Below are 24,673 nucleotides of genomic sequence, written 5' to 3' on the forward strand. Positions count from 1 at the left end.
TAAGACAATAAAAGACCTGAATTATTTCAGTTAGTGTGCAATGAATCTAAAATATATGAATGTTAAATTTTCATCATGACATTATGGAAAATAATGAACTTTATCACAATATGCTAATATTTTGAGAAGGACCTGTATGCTACTTTGTAGTGTGTACTGAACAGCTACCCTTGCCGCAAGTGAGAACTGACTCTGTGTCGTTCCTTACCTCTGAGTTGACTAAATAATACCTAACACATGGTCACACAGATTTGCCCTTTGCAATGGTTGATGTACATTCCAACGAACCATCAAGGACAATGGCCTCTGTGACAGTGCTTCATGGACTCACTTGCACACACACGCATGCTCAAGATAAACATATGCACCCCTCACACCACCTTCACCGTTCCCGGCATGATGTTGTTTTGTCAACTTGTTGCTTCTTTGTGCTGAGGTTTTTTTGCAATCTCAAACTGTATCCTGCAAAGGATAAAGTGTGAAATATGATTTTTTTCCCTCCACTTTCCTAAGGTGGCCTCTTTTCTCATCTAGCAAGGGCAGCACCTGTGAGTGGGCACCAAAGCCTCGGTGACCCGTCCCCCCCTTGTCTTGTGTCATGATGTATGTTTAGATGGGTTGTACTGGAATTCTAATTTCCCCTCGGGGATCAATAAAGTATCTTTGAATTGAATTTGAATTGAATTGAATTGATGAGGAACCTGCCCAGTGTGGTCAAGCCAGGGGATCTCTCCTACGCCAAGTTGGTAGGGTTGTTAAACAATCATTTTCACTCTAACCACGTGAAATAATACAGCAGTGGAAGTTTAAGACAAGAAATAAAAAGCCTGAAGAAAGTGTGGGTGATTATGTGGCGGAGCTGAGAAAGCTCAGGCAAGACTGTAATTTTAGGGATTTCCTGATGTTGAGTTGAGCGATCATTTAGTGTGTGGAGTAAATCTCTCAAACCTCCAGTCGGTCATGGCAGATGACCGCTCACACTGAGCCTGGTTCTGGTTCTGCTGGAGGTTTCTTCCTGTTAAAAGGGAGTTTTTCCTCTCCACTGTCGCTACATGCATGCTCAGTATGAGGGATTGCTGCAAAGTCAACACCAGTGACTGTCCACTGTCTCTACATGCTCATCCTGTTATGATTCTGGCATGTCTGCTCTACCCTGTCTCCCTGGCTGCAATCAGCAGATTAGATGCACCTGATGGCTGCTGCAGTGTATTGCAATCTGTGGAATGCCAAGCACTTGTGTCTTCCCTGATATATACTGACTCTGACAAGCAGACGGTGCCAGATTTTTGAAAGCCATTGTGTGAGTAGATATCCAGCGTTCCTTCCTGTCTGATCATTGTTCTTCACCTTGCCTTGCCTTTTGGATTTATGCCTCTGTCTGCTCCCTGTCGGACTATTTGGATTTTGGTTGTCAACCTTGTTTCCTGCATCTGGTTTATGCCTGGATTTCTGCATGAACCATCTTTCTAGGCCCTTATTCCACTTATGAAGAAACTATTTGCATTTGGTCTGCCAAAAAGAAAAAGAAAAAATTACTACACAGTCTGTTGTTCTCCACTGAGCATGTGAGCTATTAGAGCAGCATTTACTATGAAACACTCTGTAGAGAATGGGCGTTTAAAATATAACATAGAGCCTCATCCTGCAACGTTGTTGGACTTTCATCTTTTGTCCTGTTATCAGTACTAATATTACAGTTATTAATAAATGTATACAAATGGTATGTATGTATTAACTTGAGTAAAACTATCCATGTTTAATGAGTTTAGTTTATATAATATTACATATTGCATTTATTATTCAGAAAAAACAGCAGTTCACTAACTAATGGTCCACCTGTGATTAATTGCTATCATTTTTTTTTTTAATGCTGCACCTTTAAACAGCTTAGAGCTGTATGTTTAGAATCAGCACAAGACATGAAAGAAATGAGGGAGATTTACTTTTGCACTTTCTACTATGTCTTACTGGCACCAAGAGATATTTTCCTGGGCCCGTATTCATAAAGAATCCTAAGACTAAAAGTAGCTCCTAGTGACGTCATTCTAAAAAAATCTTAGAATTTCTTGAATATCAAGATTTTTTTTTTTGAATTTTAAATAATAAGATGCAAGTCATTCACAAGCATCTTGTGCCTGGTTCACACGGCAACATTTTAAAATTGTCGGCTGATTTTCAAAACCTGAGAGACCCCACATATGAAGATAAAACATTATAGGTTTAACAGGTTTGGTCCTACAGTGTGTGGGGTCTAGCCACGCGGCAAGCACAACACACCACACACACAAACAGATTTCCCTCACAAACATTCAGATTTCCGACAGAAAATCTCTCAAACACTCTCGAGGTCAAATGTGGGTTCACAGTAATTCCCATCCTCATTTCTGTCACCTCGCTTTCTGATTGGCTATACGTCACATTTAACAGGCTGCATGCTCGTTTGTTCCTGGGGATAGTGGGCCAAGGCAATCCAACATATTAAATTTTCCTGATTTGAGGTCAGAGCGGTTCTGATCTCCTACCGAGCAGACTAGATTACTCTTAACACATCACACAGCAGGAATATTTCAAGATTATCTTTAGATCCATCATGATTATAGGGGCATGTCAGAAGGTGAAGATCATGTAAATAAGGTTGAAACATTTCAAATTCCAATTCAAAATTCAAAAAATACTTTAATACCGAAAGGAAATAAAATGTTGTAGCTCATATTATGAAGGTTTCTTCAAAGAGCCGTTGTAGATGCTGATGGCTGTGGGCAGGAAGGATCTCCTGTAGCGGTCGGTCTTTCAGCAGATCTGAAGAACCCTCTACCTGAGGACATTCTGTTGTTGTACAACAGTCTCATGAAGAGGATGCTCACAATTCTCCAGATTGTTCTTCATTTAATGAAGAATCCCTCTTTGCACAATGATCTCCAGAGGAGTCTCCAGAACAGAACCAGCCTTCTTTATGAGCTTGTTGAGCTTTTTTAAGTCCCTGGCTCTGATGCTGCTTCCCCAGCAGATGATGGCAGAAGAGATCACACTCTCCACAACAGACCTATAAAGGGTAGGCACCATCTTGCTGCAAACACCAAAGTTCCTTAGCTTCCTAAAGAAGTACAGTCTGCTCTGTCCCTTCTTGTAGATGGCTTCACAGTTGTATTTCCACTCCAGTCTGTTGTCCAGGTGAACACCGAGGTATTTATACTCCTCCACCACCTCCACTTCTTCAACCATGATGGAAATAGTGTTTGACTTATTCCTGTTTCTCTTAAAATCTACAATCAACTGCTTTGTTTTATCAACATTCAAGATGAGATGATTGTTTCCACACCATGCCACAAAGCGGTCCATCAGCTCACTGTACTCAGCATCTTGTCCATCTCTGATCCACCCCATGACTGCAGAATCATCCGAGTATTTCTGCAGATGGAAGGAGTATGTTTTTTCCCCGAAGTCTGATGTTGTGATTATTAATTTGAGAATATTATTTAATATTTAATATTAATATTTTATCAAATAATATTTCGGTCTGTTAAGGGTTGTCCTGTGAATACCAGCCCAGTAAGGTGATGGTATCAGGACAAAATAGAAAGGTGTGAGACGAGCTCTGACATTATTGAACAGCATAAACTCTGCACATATATGGAATGAATTCACACAATTTCTTAAAATACAAGAATTTATTAACAAAAATAAGTCAACTCAAAGTCAGACATATTTCAATCAACAAACTCTTTACTTTGCTAAAACAATCCAACTAAACTACCAAGCAGAATTAAAGAATAATGAAGACTAATGGGCTATGTACAATATAAACAAGTTGATTAAATATGATTGAACATTATGACCAAAAGAGTGATGCAACATTACCATGCAATGTTATTTATGTTTTAGAACCAAGGATTATCTTGAAGAATCTGGAAATGAAGTTAATTTAGTCTTGGAACCAACTTAGACAATAATCTGCAACATTTAGACAACTATTCACAATGCAAGATCAGATAAAATATTATTTTAATGAAACAATATTTTAAAGAATGATCTGCTGAATAAAACCAACCTTCTGGATGACCATTTCTCAACAGTGTCTCATTAGCTGCCTTTATTTCTTCAAATATTATTTGAAGAAATAATATTAAGGGAATATTTTGGAAACAACCAAAATCTTTCTGGAGAAATGGGTTTAATGTTGTTTACTCAGTTATCAAATCTAGTAAATGATGTTCAGGGAGTATTATTCACTAGCTTGAAAACTAACAACCTTCCTGTTAAATACTCTAGTAGCAAGCACATGTTCTTACCGGTTAGCAGTTGAGCTAACAAAGAAGCGGATAGCTTAGCACCAGAAGCAAACACATACCTTTAAAATACCTCGGTTAATATAAGGGTTAAAATGCGTAAGCGCGGATGGCGCATTATGTTCAATGTTCTGTTTAAAAATCACCCTTTAAATAAAGTTTGTCTTAACTTTAAAATCATACAAAGAACACAAACCGGCACGTGTGCTGCAGATAGCCTGCTAGCACTAAGATAGCCGAGTTTCACAAAAACAAAAACAAACTTCATAAATGAAAACGTTCAGATCATTTCAATCTAAACCACTTCTATATTATTCTGCCCAAACACTTAACCTCATGAATTGCGGTCAGGAATGTTGTCCAAGCGACGATGATGTTTGAAGAAGGTATCCACAGTGAACAAAGGGTTACCTTCCCGCTGACCTCCTCAGCTTCTCACGATCAGAAGGTGCGTTCGTTCTGTGAACAAAAGGGTTAGCTTCCTGCTAACCTCCAGCTGTGGATGTAGAATGGCTCGTTGTCCGCCAACGCCGCTGCGTGGTGATGGGGTCTCTGTTGTCTTCCTTCCAGACTGGGAGACCGCTCCGCTCGGCTTCATAGAGACCGCGCGTCTTTGTAGGGAACTTCTCTGGGACAATTTGCTTCACAGGCCTCAGAGGAAAAAAAGTAAACAACTCTTACACCTTAATTTCCCCGTTTATGAATGAAAATACGGGATACACAGACAGTATTTCATTCGTACTTATCTTTACATATGATCGATGATCTTATGACATCCTTGGATCCAGTTGAACAGTTTATGTCTGTTTGCCAGCAAAGAGACATCAGCGTGCTTTGTCCCTCCTATCTGGTCCCTCTGGAAGGCCTCGTGGAAGAGGGCGGATGTAGCAACATCTGTGCTTTTATTTGGGTAGCGGCATCACAGGAAGTCCGCAGTTATCCCGTTTCCTGGCTGTGCCGGAAGAAGGTTAATGCACTTTATTTTGAAAGTTCCAGAAAAGTCCGTACCAGAGTTTAATGTTGAAATCCATGGCTGTGGGTCCCAACACTGAGGTGTACAGCATAAAAAGGAATGGTGAGAGTACAGTCCCCTGTGGTGCTCCTGTGCTGCCGACTACCTGGTTAGACACACAACCCGTCAGTCTCACAAACTACGGTCTGTTTGTCAGTTTGTCTTTGATACAGGGGACTGTTAAGGCCTCCTGAGTCTGTTGGAGTTTCAGACAAAGCAAATCAGGTTTAATTGTGTTAAATGCACTGGAGAAATCAAAGAACATATTTCTTACAGTGCTGCTGGCTTTGTCCAAATGACAGCGGGTTTGTTGAAGCAGGTGTATGATGGCATCTTCAACTCCAACTCCACAGCAATAAGCAAACTGAGGGAGGTCCTGATGGTTTATTGTTTGCTTGCTCAGGTGGGACAACAGGAGTCTCTCTAGGACCTTCATGATGTGGGATGTCAGGGCAACAGGTCTATAGTCATTGAGGACTGATGGGTGAGTTTTTTTGTGTACCAGAGCAATAAAGGAGGTCTTCCACAACACTGAAAGGTTGAAGAGGTGCAGCAGAATCCCACAGAGCTGCTCTACACAGGCCTTCAGGACTCTAGGGCTGACACGATACAGACCTGCTGCCTTATTGTGGTTCAGCCTTTCCAGTTGCCTCTTCAATTGACTTCTTGGGACCCGCAGATGGAAGAAGGAGGCAAAGGGAGCATCAGCATCTTCTGATTTGGTTGAAGACAAACATTTAGAAGCAGAAGGGTCCATGGCTCAGGTGGAAAATAAAATATTTGAGGCGTATCAGAAAGGCTGTGTGTCAAAGGAGGATGGGATGTCTGTTTGGCTGTGAGCAGGAGAGAATGATGATGAGCTTGTTTCTGAACTGAACCTATTGAAGAATGTGTTCAGTTCATTGGCTCTGTCCAGACATCCATCGGTCCGATCTTCTTTATGCTTGAAGCCTGTGATCTTCTTCATCCCTGTCCACACATCTCTGATATTGTTTTGCTGGAGCTTGCTCTCCAGCTTCTTCTTGTACACCTCCTTGCTGTCTCTTATCTTGAAGTTGCTTCTGTAAACTCTCTGTCTCCCTCTCTGAAGGCTCTTTTTTTCTTGTTAAGCAGGTCCTTCAGGTCACTGGTGATCCAAGGTTTGTTATTGGGGAAGCATCTCATGGTTCTGGTGGGGATGATGTTATCCACACAGACGTTTATATAGTCGGTTACACACTCAGTCATGGCATTGATGTCCTCTCCATGTGGCTGGCACAGTGCGTCCCAGTCTGTAGCCTCAAAGCAACCTTGCAGAGCTTCTTCAGCTTCCTGTGACCATTTTCTCACAGTCCTCTTTATTACAGGTTGCCTCTCAACAAGGGGCTTTTATTTCGAGCAGAGAAAAACAAGATTATGATCTGATTTGCCTAGAGGAGGTCTTGCTGTAGAGATGTATGAGTCCTTGACATTTGCATAAAACAAATCCAATGTTTTGTTTTCTCTGGTAGAGCAGCTGACAAACTGTTGAAACGTTGGAAGTGTAGCAGAGAGTGAAGCATGGTTAAAATCACCAGATATTACCTCAAACCCATTGGGGTGTTGTGTCTGTAGATTAGCAACAGCTGAGCTGATGGCATCACATGCAGCATTGGCAACTGCTAAAGGTGGAATGTAAACTGTTGCCAAAATAACTCTGGTGATCTCTGGGTAAATAATAAAGACAAAAATCTACTGCTGACAGTTGTTAACATGTCCTGGATTACTCCATCTGTCTTTTACAAGTACTGCCAGTCCACCTCCCTTGAATTTGCCGCTCCCCTTTAAATCTCTGTCTGTGTGTATGGCCAGAAAGTTTGGCAGAGAGACACTGGAGTCTAGAATAGAGTCCGGCAGCCGTGTCTTAGGGAAACACATAATACTGCATTCACAATACTCTGGCTGGTTCCTTTGTAGGGCTTGGTGTTCATCCAACTAACTTGTTTCCCAACGATCTCACATTGCCTATTAATATCGATGGAAGAGATGGTTTGAACTTCCTCCTTCTCTCTCTTTTCTTTGATCCTGCTCTGCATCCATGGCGCCTCCTTTTTGAGTCATCAGGGATTTGGAATTGAAGTGTTATTTGAGCTTTTGAGATAGTAATCAGCCACTTCCAGCTGTAAAATTAACACCCCGTTGCCATGGTGATGCATCATAACAAAAGTTAAAAAGAATCAGTGAGGCATGGTGCTGATGGTGTAGGGGTTAAGCATGCGACCATATATGGAGGCTACAGTCCTCGAAGCGACCGTCCAGGGTTCGGGTCCTGGACCCGGCGACATTTGCCAAATGTCTCCCCCTCTCTCTCCTGTCTGCCTACTGTCAAAAAATAAAAATAAAGGCCACTAGTGCCCAAAAAATATTTTTTTTAAAAGAATCAACAAAACCCCTTCCAGCTGCACAGCATCAGATACCGGAGAGGATAATCATCCAAAAAAATAATAATACATTTTTATCCACCACAAGGGGAATTTAAGTTCTTAAAAATAATTAATTATAATAAAAATTAACAGAGCTACTCCAACCTGCTGCCACCTTGAGCGACGCAATTCTAGAAATTTTGACGGTCTGTGTCCATTCATTTAATTTTCTTAAGTTTTACAACTATGACTAACTAACTAATTTCTCTCCATTGATTACCAGGAGTGCAGTTGTCTTTCTCTTGTCTTTAGTAACATCCAATAACAGCTCTTAGAAGACAGTGTCATACCTAGCAACGGGATCAACCACACTTCCTCACTAAGATAGGAATTTCTGTTGTCTCCTCGCTCAGAGTATCTCTCAGCAGCTCTCTCAGCTAAATCACTCTTAAGCTAAGACTCCTTGGCAGGAATTTTAGGCTAAGATAGGAGCTCTCTGAAAACTCCACTTTTCAGGGTAACGAATGAGACAGACTGACGGCCCCGGGTGCTCATTTTCAAAAGAATTTGCAGCTTTCATACTAATAGTTTTTGGTAGGGAGAAACTTGAGTCATACAAAAAAATTGAAATGTACAAAACTTTGCTTTGAATGACATCAGCAACTCATACCTGACTGAAAATAAATGTTTTTCCGGCTCGTACCCATTTTATTCTAAAATGTCAAATCCAAACGGGCCAGTCTAGCTGCTGCTTTGAGTTCAATCATAACTCAGTGCTATTCATTGTAAATGATGTAAATATGTCTCCTATATTTTCATTAGTAAGGGCTGTACGGTGGTGCAGTTGGCAGCACTGTTGCCTTGCAGCAAGAAGGTCCTGGGTTCTGGGACAAATAAAGGAAATTAACTGACAGAAAACTGTGCTCTGAATCACGTCTTGTTCAAACATGTCAGATACACATGAAATAAAAGTTTAGCCACAGAGGAACGTTAGAATCATGTTTTGTTTTACCTTTTCAGTACTTTTAAAAGTGAGTACTTTCATAATTTCACTGTAGTGGAATTTGTGATATTATGAGTGCATTCTTGGAACTTTCTGTGTACTTTAACTAAAGTTGTCATTGTTTTAAGCTGTTTGAGTTTTGTGTTGGACCATTTTCATGTTTGCTTAATTTTTCCATTTGGTGCTTTAGTTAATTTCTTTAGCTTTAGTTCTTCAACGACTTAGCAGGCCACCTAGGTCTCTACGTGACTGCTGGCCACCAAGGTCTCTACATTACTGGTCTGAGTACTGCTGTCTATATTAAAAGGTTTAAAATTCAGTGCCCATCCTAAGAGAGTAGTTGAGATCAAATCATCTTTGAGACACAGCTGAAGCAAATGTTTTTATAAAATGTTAATAATTTTCAGAGACTGAGACATCAGGCCCAAGGAGAGGTTAATATGGAATACCACATCTGCATAGCAGTTGTAGGCAACAACTCTTCTTTTCAAAACAGTCAAGATCAAGAATATTGCAGTGTGAAAACTTACCGAAACATGACAAGATGTAAAGAAGTAATAGGAGTCCAATCGGAAGTTGATGTCGTCTACATATCTTTTAAGAGGACTGGTGTGCTTGGCAGTTATAAAATGGACAGAGGCTGACTGAAGCTGTGGACAAACAGAGGGAAAAAAAAGACATCTACCGAAAGTATCAAAATTTGTCAAATTGGATAAATTAGAACATCTGTTCATCTGAGGTTCATTTGTCATTTGTCAAAAAGTACATTTTGAAAAAAACAAGCTTTAGGCAGGTATTAAACATACTTTTCTTTAAGCCCACATTTCTGCATTAAAAATGTTTTTTCATTGTTCTGATATAATATTCTAATCTTAATTAAAATTAAAAGAAATAAAGGCTTGAAATCATCAGGCTGTGTTACTTAAATAAATGAACTTTTCAATAATATTTGAATTTACTGAATATATATATAAGCATTATTCATATTCCAGCTATAATTTTCAATGTATTTCACTGAGACTTTTCATCAATGCAGTTGTGCTTTTTATTTTGTTCTAGAAATAAGACTCCAAACAAAGACACATACCTTGTACTGGCACCTCTGTCCCCCCACCGTGCAGCCAGACGTCCATTTTTTAATTTGTAAAACCAGTGATTCATACACCACTCTGCATGGTATTCCAAAGTACCTGCAGAAAATGAAATAATACAGCTAGTATGTTGGCTTTAATTAACTGCTGTTACCTTATGATTGTGCTATAAATTAAATGATTCAGCCTTTTTTAGATAATTTGTTGTTCTCTTAAAAGATATTTTAATGATCAAATTTCACAACAGCACAGATCTGTGCTCACTCCTTTACACTGTGCATCAAACTAAACCACATAATAGTTCCCCAGTGATTTTTTCAGTCTTTTTTTCATGTAAAGAAAAATGTTTCATGATGTTGTGCAGCTAGGAAAACACTGCTGCTGTGCTTTCAACCAATTTAAAGTCTGACTTCTGCAGCTGATTTATGCATTTTTAATTACACAAAAATTCAAATGAAGTTTAAATGCTGTATAAAGTGTAAACTGACTTTGACCTTCATAAATGCATTTATTAGCTCCTGTGTTTACATGTTATTGTTATTAAATGTTATTATCCACTGGAGAGTTTTATTGAAAAGCAAAAACATAATCACTGGCTTTTAATGCTGAAAATTATTTTATTTGGAATGTTCTGTTATTCAATGTAATACATGACCTCTGGCATCTTACATTGTATCAGGAATATATTGCTTATAAAACATCACAAATGCCTCTAATGACATTTTTAGTAACATTTCAAAGACCCTCTTTTAAGATCAACAAAAGCCAACAAGGGAAAGTGCTGCTGTGTTTCAGGAATATCAAACCTAACAACTAATAATTGAAAATATGCAGAAAAACAAATAAACCTTACCAGTCCACTTTGCACTGTGCATGAAGAGGTCCATCATAACAAAAACCATATGACCCAATTCCCAGTAGAGCTGTGAGGACCCAATTGACACAATGCATTCTGCTCCAACCTTCACCAGCTACTTAGTCTACATATACTCAGTGTCTAGTGCTTGAGAAACATAAAGGGATTCAAAAGGCTAAAATCATAAGTGTATCATGTGCTCTTCTGAGGAGGAAATTAGCTAAATTGAATTTACCTTTGAGAAGAAAAAACAGAGGTTGTAGAGATTTACAGAGACAACAAGGGACGCCCTGTCTCAGCATAGCTGAGAGACACCATCCACTGCTTCCATTTAGCCAGAGACCACTGCTGCTGCAAAACTCTTAGTAGTCCCACATGTACAGGCAGTATATGGTGTGTATATATAAAAAAAAAACTTAGCTGCAATAAAACATGACAGTTGCAGATTTTGTTGTTGTTCCAGTCTTATGTAAATACAGTGGCACGCATTTATGTTGCTTCGTCAGAATACAGTCACAGTTCAGTGAAAGAAGAGCCCATGGAAATAGTATTTCTTACCAATTTAGGTTTTAAGGATGGCTTTTCCTTTCTAGTCTTTTTAAAAATATTTTTCATCAGTTTACTCAAGATAACACTCTGTCTAGTTACAGGTCCTTCTCAAAATATTAGCATATTGTGATAAAGTTAATTATTTTCCATAATGTCATGATGAAAATGTAACATTCATATATTTTAGATTCATTGCACACTAACTGAAATATTTCAGGTCTTTTATTGTCTTAATACGGATGATTTTGGCATACAGCTCATGAAAACCCAAAATTTCTATCTCACAAAATTAGCATATCATTAAAAGGGTCTCTAAACGAGCTATGAACCTAATCATCTGAATCAACGAGTTAACTCTAAACACCTGCAAAAGATTCCTGAGGCCTTTAAAACTCCCAGCCTGGTTCATCACTCAAAACCCCAATCACGGGTAAGACTGCCGACCTGACTGCTGTCCAGAAGGCCACTATTGACACCCTCAAGCAAGAGGGTAAGACACAGAAAGAAATTTCTGAACGAATAGGCTGTTCCCAGAGTGCTGTATCAAGGCACCTCAGTGGGAAGTCTGTGGGAAGGAAAAAGTGTGGCAGAAAACGCTGCACAACGAGAAGAGGTGACCGGACCCTGAGGAAGATTGTAAGATTGTGGAGAAGGGCCGATTCCAGACCTTGGGGGACCTGTGGAAGCAGTGGACTGAGTCTGGAGTAGAAACATCCAGAGCCACCGTGCACAGGCGTGTGCAGGAAATGGGCTACAGGTGCCGCATTCCCCAGGTCAAGCCACTTTTGAACCAGAAACAGCGGCAGAAGCGCCTGACCTGGGCTACAGAGAAGCAGCACTGGACTGTTGCTCAGTGGTCCAAAGTACTTTTTTCGGATGAAAGCAAATTCTGCATGTCATTCGGAAATCAAGGTGCCAGAGTCTGGAGGAAGACTGGGGAGAAGGAAATGCCAAAATGCCAGAAGTCCAGTGTCAAGTACCCACAGTCAGTGATGGTCTGGGGTGCCGTGTCAGCTGCTGGTGTTGGTCCACTGTGTTTTATCAAGGGCAGGGTCAATGCAGCTAGCTATCAGGAGATTTTGGAACACTTTATGCTTCCATCTGCTGAAAAGCTTTATGGAGATGAAGATTTCATTTTTCAGCATGACCTGGCACCTGCTCACAGTGCCAAAACCACTGGTAAATGGTTTACTGACCATGGTATCACTGTGCTCAATTGGCCTGCCAACTCTCCTGACCTGAACCCCATAGAGAATCTGTGGGATATTGTGAAGAGAACATTGAGAGACTCAAGACCCAACACTCTGGATGACCTAAAGGCCGCTATCGAAGCATCCTGGGCCTCCATAAGACCTCAGCAGTGCCACAGGCTGATTGCCTCCATGCCACGCCGCATTGAAGCAGTCATTTCTGCCAAAGGATTCCCGACCAAGTATTGAGTGCATAACTGTACATGATTATTTGAAGGTTGACGGTTTTTGTATTAAAAACACTTTTCTTTTATTGGTCGGATGAAATATGCTAATTTTGTGAGATAGGAATTTTGGGTTTTCATGAGCTGTATGCCAAAATCATCCGTATTAAGACAATAAATGACCTGAAATATTTCAGTTAGTATGCAATGAATCTAAAATATATGAATGTAACATTTTCATCATTACATTATGGAAAATAATGAACTTTATCACAATATGCTAATATTTTGAGAAGGACCTGTATATTTTGATAACAAAAGGGCAATTGGGCAACACCCTTCTAAAAAAATTTGTACTTCTTTCTAGTCTAGTTTTTGTATCAGATTTGTAATTAATCCTAGGCCAATTAATACCTACATCTAATTTCAAGCCCTCATACTTTTTCTCTTACAAATTGTAAAGCACTAAATGTCATGTAGTATAGGTGCAAGTACAGATGGGAGCGTTGGATGAGCATGAGGTTTTATGAAATAAAAGTGGATAACTTCTAAGAAGGCACAAGGAGACAGGACAAAGAACACAGGCAGAGTCTCAGGCACAACAGGGACTATAACAGTTCTTCATAAAGAAAATGTATTCTATTAAGAGTAAAATAATTGGCATCCTCCCAAACATGATCACTCTATCCTTAGTCAATGAGACAGCATTGGAGGTTACCATAAAACCAGGTCTGTGTTTGGACTGGTGTGATACCCTTAATATTTCTGAATTATCAAAAATATTTGCTTCATGTAAACCTTTAATTCAATTCAGTTTATTTATTTATATAGCGCCAATTCACAACATGTCGTCTCAAGGCACTTCACAAAAGTCAGGTACATACATTCCAATTAATCCTAACCATTGAACAGTTCAGTCAGATTCAGTTATTTATTCAAATTGGATAAAAAGTTTTTCTATCTAAGGAAACCCAGCAGATTGCATCCAGTCAGTGACTTGCAGCATTCACTCCTCCTGGATGAGCATGTAGAGACAGTGGACAGTCACTGGCATTGACTTTGCAGCAATCCATCATACTGAGCATGCATGTAGCGACAGTGGAGAGGAAAAACTCCCTTTTAACAGGAAGAAACCTCCAACAGAACCAGGCTCAGTGTGAGCGGCCATCTGCCACGACCGACTGGAGGTTTGAGAGAACAGAGCAGAGACACAAAGAGAACAAAGAAGCACTAATCCAGGAGTACTTTCTATGGGAAGGAAAAGTAAATGTTAATGGATGTAGCTCCTTTAGTCGTTTCATCTAGAAAGAAATAACAGATAAACTCTGATCCAGTTTTCAAGGTTAGAGTCTGAAAGAGAGAACATAGAGTTAGTTACAGTAAAAGCTCAGTCACTTGCCATGTCTAGGAGAGAGAAAGGGTTAAACACTGAAAGACAGGGCCATGTGGATCATTGGTAGATGGTGAGCATTAAGTTGTTGACAGCAGAAGGTTGGACGATGCCCCAGGTAGAAACAGAGTCAGGCCAGTGAGAGAACAAAGTTAAACCTGAAATAACAGCAAATAATGCAAAATTGGAGAGCAGTGTGAGAATGTAGCAAAGAGGGTGAAAGTGGTCATTATGTCCTTCAGCAGCCTAAGCCTAAAGCAGCATAACTACAGAGATAGCTCAGGATAACCTAAGCCACTCTAACTATAAGCTTTATCAAAAAGGACAGTTTTAAGCCTAGCCTTAAAAGTAGACAGTATGTCCATCTAGAGCCCACTGATGGTCATTGTTAAACTAAAAACCACAACAACTGGGATACCGCTCTCTGTCAGATTGACCATAACCATTGGAAAAGAGAGGGGGTCATACAGGTAGCAGAAATGGAGGGTGTGTTTGCAACTCAACCACAACTGAGCCGGTTTAGGCTAAACCTGACTCCCCCTTACTCCATCCAACAGGGCGGGAAGAAGACGGAGGTAGAAATAAGGAAGATAGCTCAGGGTAACCTAAGCCACTCTAACTATAAGCTTTATCAAAAAGGAAAGTTTTAAGCCTAGCCTTAAAAGTAGACAGGGTGTCTGCCTCACAGACTAAAACTGGGAGCTGGTTCCACAGGAGAGGAGCCTGATAACTAAAAGATCTGCCTCCCATTCTACTTCTCGAGACTCTAGGAACCACCAGTAAACCTACAGTCTGAGAACGAAGTGCTCTGTTAGGAACATATGGAACAATCAGATCTCTGATGTATGATGGAGCTAGATCATTAAGGGCTTTATATGTGAGGAGGAGAATTTTAAATTCTATTCTGGATTTAACAGGGAGCCAATGGAGGGAAGTTAAAGTAGGGGAAATATGATCTCTCTTTTTAATTTTCATCAGAACTCTTGCTGCAGCATTTTGAATCAGCTGAAGGCTTTAACTGCATTTTGTGGACATCCTGATAGTAAAGAATTACAATAGTCCAGCCTTGAAGTAACAAATGCATGGACTAGTTTTTCAGCGTCACTCCTAGATAGGATATTTCTAATTTTGGCAATGTTCCGAAGATGAAAGAAGTAAATCCTAGAAACCTTTTTAATATGGGATTTACATTAACGCTCAGCTTGGACTCCTGCTTACTTGCACTGCTTTACTTGCACAATGATCACCTGCACTGTTGTATTGCTCTTGCATCTTATACTGCTCTATATTTACTCTCACTCACTTAAAACTGTGCACTTATATTTATATTATATTGTAGATATGTTTGTACTGTTTAATTTGTATTGTATTGCACCGACTACGCCAAAACAAATTCCTTGTATGTCCAAAAACGTACTTGGCAATAAAGCTTTTCTGATTCTGATTCTGATTCTGAAATGACATGTCCTAGTCAAAAATAACAAGGTTTTTTACTTTATCACCAGAGGTCAATTAAATGCCATCTAGGTTAAGTGATTGACTAAGCAGTTTCTTTTTTAAAGACTCTGGTCCAAAGACGACAACTTCTGTCTTGTCTGAATTTAGAAGCAAAAAATTTAAAGTCATCCAAGTTTTTATATCTTCAAGACATGGTTGTAGTCTATCTGACTGGTTGGGTTCATCAGGATTTATGGATAAGTAAAGCTGAGTATCATCAGCGTAACAGTGAAAATTTATCCTATGCTGCCTGATAATTTGACTTATTGGTAGCATATATATAGTAAAGAGAATTGGCCCAGGTGTATTTAAAGGGCCGCGCTGAGGCGGTTTAGAAGAGCGGTTAGAATAAAAAACTCTGTGCCCCAGAGCTGGTCGCTGGCCTAGCACCCCTATTAGCGGACGCGGAGTTGCGGATCGTGCTGAGAGTTCCACACTCGGGATTTGGCTCACCCAAAACGTGGATATAGTTTAGTTGGGGACGTTTGGACTTTGAAACGGGTTGGCTCACCCGGAGGTTTGCGCTCACCTCGAACAGGATGCAGTTATAGGACGGTTTGCCCCGCCGGAGTCGATAAGCGACTAGAACGTGTGTCCGTTGAGGTACGGGGTAACGCCCTTAGTTGGACCTAAATGTTACACTCAGTTAACTGAAACCCTTTCTCTTTGTTGCTGGTAACCGTAGGGATTTCAGCTGTCTACATTGCTTTCTTTTATTTCCCTTTTCTCTCCTTGCTGTGCACAGTGTGTGTATGCGTGTGTGTGTGTGACTGTGTATGTTTGGCTGCGAGTGAGCGGTGACATCATCGCAGGAGCTGTGTGTGAAATTTTGAGGAAACAATTATTGTGATTTGAACAGTTGGTTTTGTGCTGCAGTTATAAAATAGTAACGCTGGAGGTCAATTTAATGCCATCCAGGTTAAGTTATTGACTAAGCAGTTTCTTTTTTAAAGAAACCGGTCCAAAGACGACAACTTCTGTCTTGTCTGAATTTGGAAGCAAAAAATTTAAAGTAATCCAACTTTTTATATCGTCAAGACATGCTTGTAGTCTATCTAACTGGTTGGGTTCATCAGGATTTATGGATAAGTAAAGCTGAGTATCATCAGCGTAACAGTGAAAATTTATCCTATGCTGCCTGATAATTTGACCTATTGGAAGCATATATATAGTAAAGAGAATTGGCCCAAGTACTGAACCCTGTGGTACTCCACAATTAACCCTGGAGTTTAAAGATGATTTATCATTTACATGAACAAAGTGGAATTTGTCAGACAGATAAGATTTAAACCAGCCTAGCGCTGATCCCCTGATCCCTACAGCATATTCCAGCCTTTCTAAGAGAATATTGTGATCGACTGGATCAAATGCAGCACTGAGATCTAACAGAACCAGTACAGACACAAGTCCATTATCTGAGGCCATAAGAATATCATTAGTGACTTTCAGCAGAGCTGTTTCAGTGCTATGATGAGCTCTGAAGCCTGACTGAAACTCTTCAAACAGGTCATTGCTATGTAAATGTAAATGCTATGTAAATATTTTCGCAAGAATTTTAGATAAGAATGGAAGATTGGATATATGTCTGTAATTTTTCAAGTCATCTAGATCAAGCGAAGGTTTCTTAAGTAAAGGTTTAATTACAGCTAACTTAAAAGCCTGTGGTTCTGATCCATTTACTAAAGATAGATTAATCATATCTAAAATGGGGCTGGTAATCAGAGGGAACACTTCCTTAAATAATTTGGTTGGGATTGGGTCTAACATACAAGTTGAAGGTTTAGATGAAGCTAATATTTCTGATAACTCAGGAAGCTTCACAGGATCAAAACAGTCCAAACACCAATCAGGTTCTGCAGTTATTTCCAATGTTGTCTCACTTGCTGAGGATGAAGTAATCATCTTCGGGAGTATGTCAAAGATTTTTTTTTTTTATAGAATCAATTTTATTTAAGAAGAATCCCATAAAGTCATGACTGCTGAGAGCTAAGGGAATGGGTGGCTCAACAGAGCTATGACTCTGTGTAAGTTTAGCAACTGTACTAAAGAGAAACCTAGGATTATTCTTGTTCTCTTCTATTAATGATGAGAAATAAGCTGTTCTAGCTTGGCGAAGTGTCTTTTTATACAACAATAGGTTATTTTTCCAGATTAAGTAGGAATCCTCTAGGTGTGTAGAGCGCCATTTTCTCTCCAATTTTCTAACATTGTACTTTAAAGTACGCAGCTCTGAATTAAACCAAGGAGCTAGCCTCCTATGAATAACTACCTCCTTTTTCAAGGGGGCTGCATTGTCTAATGCACCACGCAATGATGAAGTAACACTATGAACAAAAGAATCAATTTGTGAAGGCGCAGAAACAGAATTATTGCCTGCCACTGTGTTTTTCAGTGGTAATGAGGAAATTAAAAGTGGAACAGATTTTTAAAGGTTGTTACAGCATCGTCTGATAATGATCTACTGTAACGAAATTTTCTTTCAGGTGTGGAGTACTCGGTTAAATTAAACTCAAAGGTTATTAAGAAATGGTCAGAAAGGACAGGGTTATGAGAAAATATTGTTATGTCTTTAAACTCAATGCCATATGTCAGCACAAGGTCCAGAGAATGAAGACAAAGGTGGGTAGGTTTGCTAATGTTTTAAGCAAAGCCAATGGAGTCTAAGATAGCATTAAAGGCTTTATTTAGGCTTTCACTTTCAGCATCAACATGAATGTTAAAATCCCCCACCCGTCACCTTAACGTGGTGGAGGGGTTTGAGTGCTCAAATGATCCTAGAGGCTATGTTGTCTGGGGCCTAAATGCCCCTGGTAGGGTCTCCCATGGCAAACAGGTTCTAGGTGATGGGTCAGACAAAGAATGGTTCAAGAACCCCTCATGAAGAACACAATATCGAGGCACGTGACGTCGCCCGGTACGGCGGAGCCGGGGTCCCACCCTGGAGCCAGGCCTGGGGTCGGGACTCGTCGGAGAGTGCCTGGTGGCTGGGTTGCTCCTCGCGGGACCCGGCCGGGCCAAGCCCGAACGAGAGACGCGAGGCCATCCCTCAGTGGGCCCACCACCTGCAGGGAGAACCGTGAGGGACCGGTGCAAAGAGGATTGGTGGAGACCTCAGCGGCCCAATCCTCGGATACTTAGGCTGGGTCTAGGGACGTGGAATGTCACCTTGCCGGGGGGGAAGGAGCCTGAGTTTGTGCGGGAGGTCGAGAGATATCGACTAGAAATAGTCGGGCTCGCCTCCACGCACAGCGTGGGCTCTGGAACCCATCTCCTTGAGAGGGGTTGGACTCTCTTCTACTCTGGAGTGGCCCACGGGGAGAGGCGGCGGGCTGGTGTGGGTTTGCTTGTTGCCCCCCAGCTCAGCCGTCTCGTGTTGGGGTTTACCCCAGTGGATGAGAGGGTTGTATCCCTGCGCCTTCGGGTTGGGGAGAGGTCTCTGACTATCATTTCAGCCTACGGGCCGAGTGGTAGTGCAGAGTACCCGGCCTTCTTGGCGTCTCTGTCGGGGGTGCTGGATAGTGCCCCTCCCGGGGACTCCATTATTCTGCTGGGGGACTTCAATGCCCACGTGGGGAACGACAGTGACACCTGGAGAGGCGTGATCGGGAGGAATGGCCTCCCCGATCTGAATCCGAGTGGAGTTTTGTTATTGGACTTCTGTGCTAGTCACGGATTTTCCATAACGAACACCATGTTCAAACATAAGGGTGTCCATCAGTGCACTTGGCACCAGGACACCCTAGGCAGGAGGTCGATGATCGACTTTGTTTTCGTATCATCAGACCTTTGGCCGCATGTTTTGGACACCCGGGTGAAGAGAAGGGCTGAGCTGTCCACTGATCATGACCTGGTGGTGAGTTGGATCCGCTGGAGGAGGAGAAAGCCAGACAGACTTGGCAGGCCCAAGCGCATAGTGAGGGTCTGCTGGGAACGCCTGGCGGAGCCCTCGGCCAGGGATGTATTCAACTCCCACCTCCGGGAGAGCTTCGACCAGATCCCGGGGGATGTTGGAGACATAGAGTCCAAGTGGACCATGTTCTCCGCATCTATTGTCGATGCTGCTGCCCATAACTGCGGCCGTAAGGTCTGCGGTGCCTGTCGTGGCGGCAATCCCAGAACCCGGTGGTGGACACCGGCAGTAAGGGATGCTGTTAAGCTGAAGAAGGAGTCCTATCGGCTGTGGTTGGCTTGTGGGACTCCTGAGGCGGCTGACGGGTACCGTGAGGCAAAGCGTGCTGCAGCCCGGGCTGTGGCAGAGGCAAAAACTCGGGCCTGGGAAGAGTTCAGTGAGGCCATGGAGAAGGACTACCGGTTGGCCTCGAAGCGATTCTGGCAAACCGTCCGGCGCCTCAGGAGGGGGAAGCAGTGCTTTGCCAACACTGTTTATAGTGGGGGTGGGAGGCTGCTGACCTCGACTGAGGACATTATCGGGCGGTGGAAGGAGTACTTCGAGGATCTCCTCAATCCTGCCATCACACATTCCGTGGTGGAAACAGAGGGTGGGGACTCGGGGTTGGACTCTTTCATCATCCAGGCTGAAGTCACCGAGGTGGTTAAAAAGCTCCGCGGTGGCAAGGCTTCAGGGGGTGGATGAGATCCGCCCTGAGTACCTCAAGTCTCTGGATGTTGTAGGGCTGTCATGGTTGACACGCCTCTTCAACATTGCGTGGCGGTCGGGGACAGTGCCTCTGGACTTGCAGACTGGGGTGGTGGTCCCCCTTTATAAGAAGGGGGACCGGAGGGTGTGTTCCAACTACAGGGGGATCACACTCCTCAGCCTCCCTGGTAAGGCCTACACCAGGGTATTGGAGAGGAGAGTCCGACCGATAGTCGAACCTCGGCTTCAGGAGGAGCAGTGTGGTTTTTGTCCCGGCCGTGGAACACTGGACCAGCTCTATACCCTCTACAGGGTGCTCGAGGGTTCATGGGCGTTTGCCCAACCGGTTCACATGTGTTTTGTGGACCTGGAGAAGGCATTCGACTGTGTCCCTCGTGATGCCCTGTGCGGGGTGCTCCAGGAGTATGGAATCGGGGGCCCTTTATTAGGGGCCATCCGGTCCCTGTACGAGCGGAGCAGGAGTTTGGTCCGCATTGCCGGCACTAAGTCGGACCTGTTCCCAGTGCATGTTGGACTCCGGCAGGGCTGCCCTTTGTCACCGGTCCTGTTCATAACTTTTATGGACAGGATTTCTAGGCCCAGCCAAGGGCCGGAGGGGGTCTGGTTTGGGGACCAGTGGATTTCGTCTCTTCTTTTTGCAGATGACGTGGTCCTGCTGGCCCCCTCTAGCCAAGACCTACAGCATGCGCTGTAGCGGTTCGCAGCCGAGTGTGAAGTGGCTGGGATGAAGATCAGCTCCTCCAAGTCCAAGGCCATGGTACTCGACCAGAAATGGGTGGCTTGTCCTCTTCAGGTTGGAGGGGCGTTCCTGCCTCAAGTGGAGGAGTTTAAGTATCTCGGGGTCTTGTTCACGAGTGAGGGAAGAACGGAGCGGGAGATCGACAGACGGATCGGTGCGGCTGCCACAGTAATGGGGGCGCTGTGCCGGTCCATTGTGGTGAAGAGAGAGCTGAGCCGAAAAGCGAAGCCCTCAATTTACCGGTCGGTCTACGTTCCTACCCTCACCTATGGCCATGAACTTTGGGTAATGACCGAAAGAACGAGATCCCGGATACAAGCGGCTGAAATGAGCTTCCTCCGTAGGGTAGCCGGGCACTCCCTTAGAGATAGGGTGAGGAGCTCGGCCATCCGGGAGGGGCTCGGAGTAGAGCCGCTGCTCCTCCACATCGAGAGGAGCCAGTTGAGGTGGCTCGGGCATCTATACCGGATGCCTCCTGGACGCCTTCCTCGGGAGGTGTTCCAGGCACATCCCACCGGGAGGAGGCCCAGGGGACGGCCCAGGACACGCTGGAGTGAATATGTCTCCTGGCTGGCCTGGGAACGCCTTGGGCTCCCCCTGGAGGAACTGGAGGAGGTGTCTGGAGAGAGGGACGTCTGGGTGTCTCTGCTGAGTCTGCTGCCCCCGCCACCCGGTCCCGGATAAGCGGAAGACGACGAGTACGAGTACATATTTCTGTGTAAGCATAAAGCATTTATTACTATTTAGTAGTTTAATGTAATCAACTTTCAAACTGTTTGGTGTTGGGGCAGCCAATCACCTTCTCAGCAGACCGTATGACACGCTGCAGCCTGCCCTTATCCTTGGCTGTAGCAGCGGCGTACCAGATGGTGATGGAGGAGGTGAGGATGGACTCAATGATGGCTGTGTAGAAATGCACCATCATAGTCTTTGGCAGGTTGAATTTCTTCAGCTGCCGCAGGAAGAACATCCTCTGCTGGGCTTTTTTGATGAAGGAGCTGATGTTTGGCTCCCACTGGAGATCCTGGGAGATGATGGTTCCCAGGAAGCGGAAAGATTCCACAGTGTCAATTGTGGAGTCACAGAGGGAGATGGGGGCAGGTCGGGCTGGGTTCTGCCTGAAGTCCACAACCATCTCCACTGTCTTTAGAGCGTTGAGCTCAAGGTTGTTCTGGCTGCACCAGTCCAACAGATGGTCCACCTCCCATCTGTACACGGACTCGTCACCATCAGAGATGAGTCCGATCAGGGTGGTGTCGTCCGCAAACTCCAGAAGCTTGACAGACTGGTGACTGGAGGTGCAGCTGTTGGTGTACAGGGAGAAGAGCAGAGGAGAGAGAACACAGCCTTGGAGGGAACCAGTGCTGATGGTCAGGGAGTCAGAGACGTGCTTCCCCAGCCTCACGCGCTGCTTCCTGTCAGACAGGAAGTCAGTGATCCACCTGCAGGTGGAGTCGGGCACACTCAGCTGGGAGAGCTTCTCCTGGAGCAGAACTGGGACGATGGTGTTGAAGGCAGAGCTGAAATCCACAAACAGGATCCTGGCATAGGTTCCTGTGGAGTCCAGGTGCCGGAGGATGAAGTGAAGGGCTAGGTTGACTGCATCATCTACAGACCTGTTGGCTCTGTAGGCAAACTGCAGGGGGTCCAGGAGGGGGTCGGTGATGTCTTTTAGATGTGAGAGCACAAGGCGCTCGAAGGATTTCATCACCACAGAGGTCAGGGCGACAGGTCTGAAGTCATTAAGCCCTGTGGTCCTTGGCTTCTTGGGAACAGGGACGATGGTGGAGGACTTGAAGCAGGCTGGCACATGACATGTCTCCAGTGAGGTGTTAAAAATGTCTGTGAAGACTGGAGACAGCTGATCAGCGCAGTGCTTCAGGCTGGCTGGTGAGACAGAATCCGGACCAGCAGCTTTCCGGGGGTTCTGTCTCCTGAAGAGTTTGTTGACGTCCCTCTCCTGGATGGAAAGAGCCGTCCCCGGCATGGGTAGGGGGCTGGTGGGGGGGAACTTCAGGGTGGGAGTTGGAGGTGCCAAGGCCCCTCTTGAGGTTGGAGAGATGGGGGTGGTGGATTGTGGATGCAGGTGTTGGGGGGTGTCATGGGGGATGGTTGCAGGACTGTCCCTTTGTCTTTCAAAGCGGCAGTAGAACTCGTTCAGGTCGTTGGCGAGGCGTCGATCGTTGATGGAGTGGGGGGCTTTCGGCTTGTAGTTGGTGATTTGCTTGAGCCCTTTCCAGACAAACGCAGAGTCGTTGGCTGAGAACTGGTTTTGGAGCTTCTCAGAGTACAGTCGTTTGGCCTCTTTCACTGCCTTGCCAAACTTGTACTTCGCCTCTCTGTATATGTCTTTGTCCCCACTCCTGAAGGCCTCTTCTTTATCCAGTCTAAACCTTCTGAGTTTGGCTGTGAACCAGGGTTTGTCGTTGTTGTAACTCACCCTGGTGTATGATGGTACACAGCTGTCCTCACAGAAGCTGATGTAGGAAGTCACAGCCTCTGTGTACTCGTCCAGACTGTTGGTAGTAGTCCTGAACACATCCCAGTCAGTACAGCCTAAACACGCCTGGAGATTCTCCACAGCCTCACTGCTCCACTTCCTTGTCGTCCTCACAACAGGTTTGCAGAGCTTTAGTTTCTGCCTGTATGCAGGAATCAGGTGGACCATGATGTGGTCGGATTGGCCCAGTGCAGCACGTGGGACGGCGTGATAAGCGTCTCTGATGGTAGTGTAACAGTGATCCAGAATGTTGTCCTCTCTGGTCGGACATTTTATAAACTGTCTATATTTGGGGAGTTCGTGGGTGAGATTACCTTTGTTAAAGTCGCCAGCGACGATAACTAAGGAGTCCGGGTTGGTCCGCTCCACACTCAGTATCTGGTCGGCGAGCATGCGCTGTGCGACCTGCACGTTAGCTTGCGGCGGGATGTAAACACCGACCAGGATGAACGAAGTGAACTCACGGGGGGAATAGAAAGGCTTACAGTTTATGATGAAGGCTTCCAGGTCTGGAGAACAGTGCTGCTGAATCACTGTCACGTCGTTGCACCAACCACTGTTGAGGTAAAAACAGATTCCTCCACCTTTCGCTTTGCCGGAGAGTTCCGTGTCTCTGTCCGCTCTGTAGAGCTGGAATCCTGCCAGCTGCAGCGCAGAGTCCGGTATTAATCCACACAGCCACGTCTCCGTGAAGCACAAAACTGCCGATGAATAAAAGTCCCTGTTTTTCCCCAACAGCAGTTGTAGTTCCTCAATTTTGTTGGGAAGTGAGCGCACGTTAGAGAGAAATATTCCAGGTAACGGTGTTCGTAGTCCATGCTGGCGAAGACATACCAGCACCCCAGCCCGTTTCCCTCTCTTCCGGCGTTTCACCGCGTGAGCAAAGGTGAGCGTGCCTTTGACCAGGATGTCCAGAAATTCCAGAGCAGTAGGCAGAAAAGTGGGAAATAACTCCTCTGGTGTAGTAGCCCTGATGTTCATGAGTTCTTCTCTGGTGAGAGAGCTCCGGGTACCTTCACAGAAGACCGTTTTAAAGCAAAAAACTAAACAAAACAATGCGCACCAACACGCCGAGGCGACCATCTGCGGCGCCATCTATCAATAACTTAAATCTGAAAGAGAGCACATAGAGTTAGTTACAGTAGAAGCTCAGTCAATTGCCGTGTCTAGGAGAGAGAAAGGGTTAAACTCTGAAAGACAGGGCCATGTGGATCATTGGTAGAAGGTGAGCATTAAGTTGTTGCCAGCAGAAGCTTTGACAATGTCTTCCTCCAGGACGGTGTCACAGGTAGAGAACGAGTCAGACCAGGTGTAGCTTCTAGAAAGAGAAAAGAGAG

The 24,673-nt window shown here is 43.9% G+C and overlaps 1 long non-coding RNA gene across 1 annotated transcript in view; it reads right to left on the minus strand.

The window, feature by feature from the left end:
* Positions 1–11,253, minus strand: part of LOC124858305 — a 41,684-nt gene extending 30,431 nt beyond the window's left edge. The window contains exons 1-2 of the long non-coding RNA XR_007035796.1: positions 9,770–11,253; positions 9,213–9,332 (exon numbers count right to left, since the gene is read on the minus strand). This is a non-coding gene — a long non-coding RNA (uncharacterized LOC124858305). The remainder of the gene's footprint in view (positions 1–9,212; positions 9,333–9,769) is intronic.
* Between the last annotated feature and the right edge of the window lie 13,420 nt (positions 11,254–24,673).

This window comes from Girardinichthys multiradiatus, chromosome 21, assembly GCF_021462225.1.
Source record: "Girardinichthys multiradiatus isolate DD_20200921_A chromosome 21, DD_fGirMul_XY1, whole genome shotgun sequence".
Lineage (NCBI taxonomy): Eukaryota > Metazoa > Chordata > Actinopteri > Cyprinodontiformes > Goodeidae > Girardinichthys > Girardinichthys multiradiatus.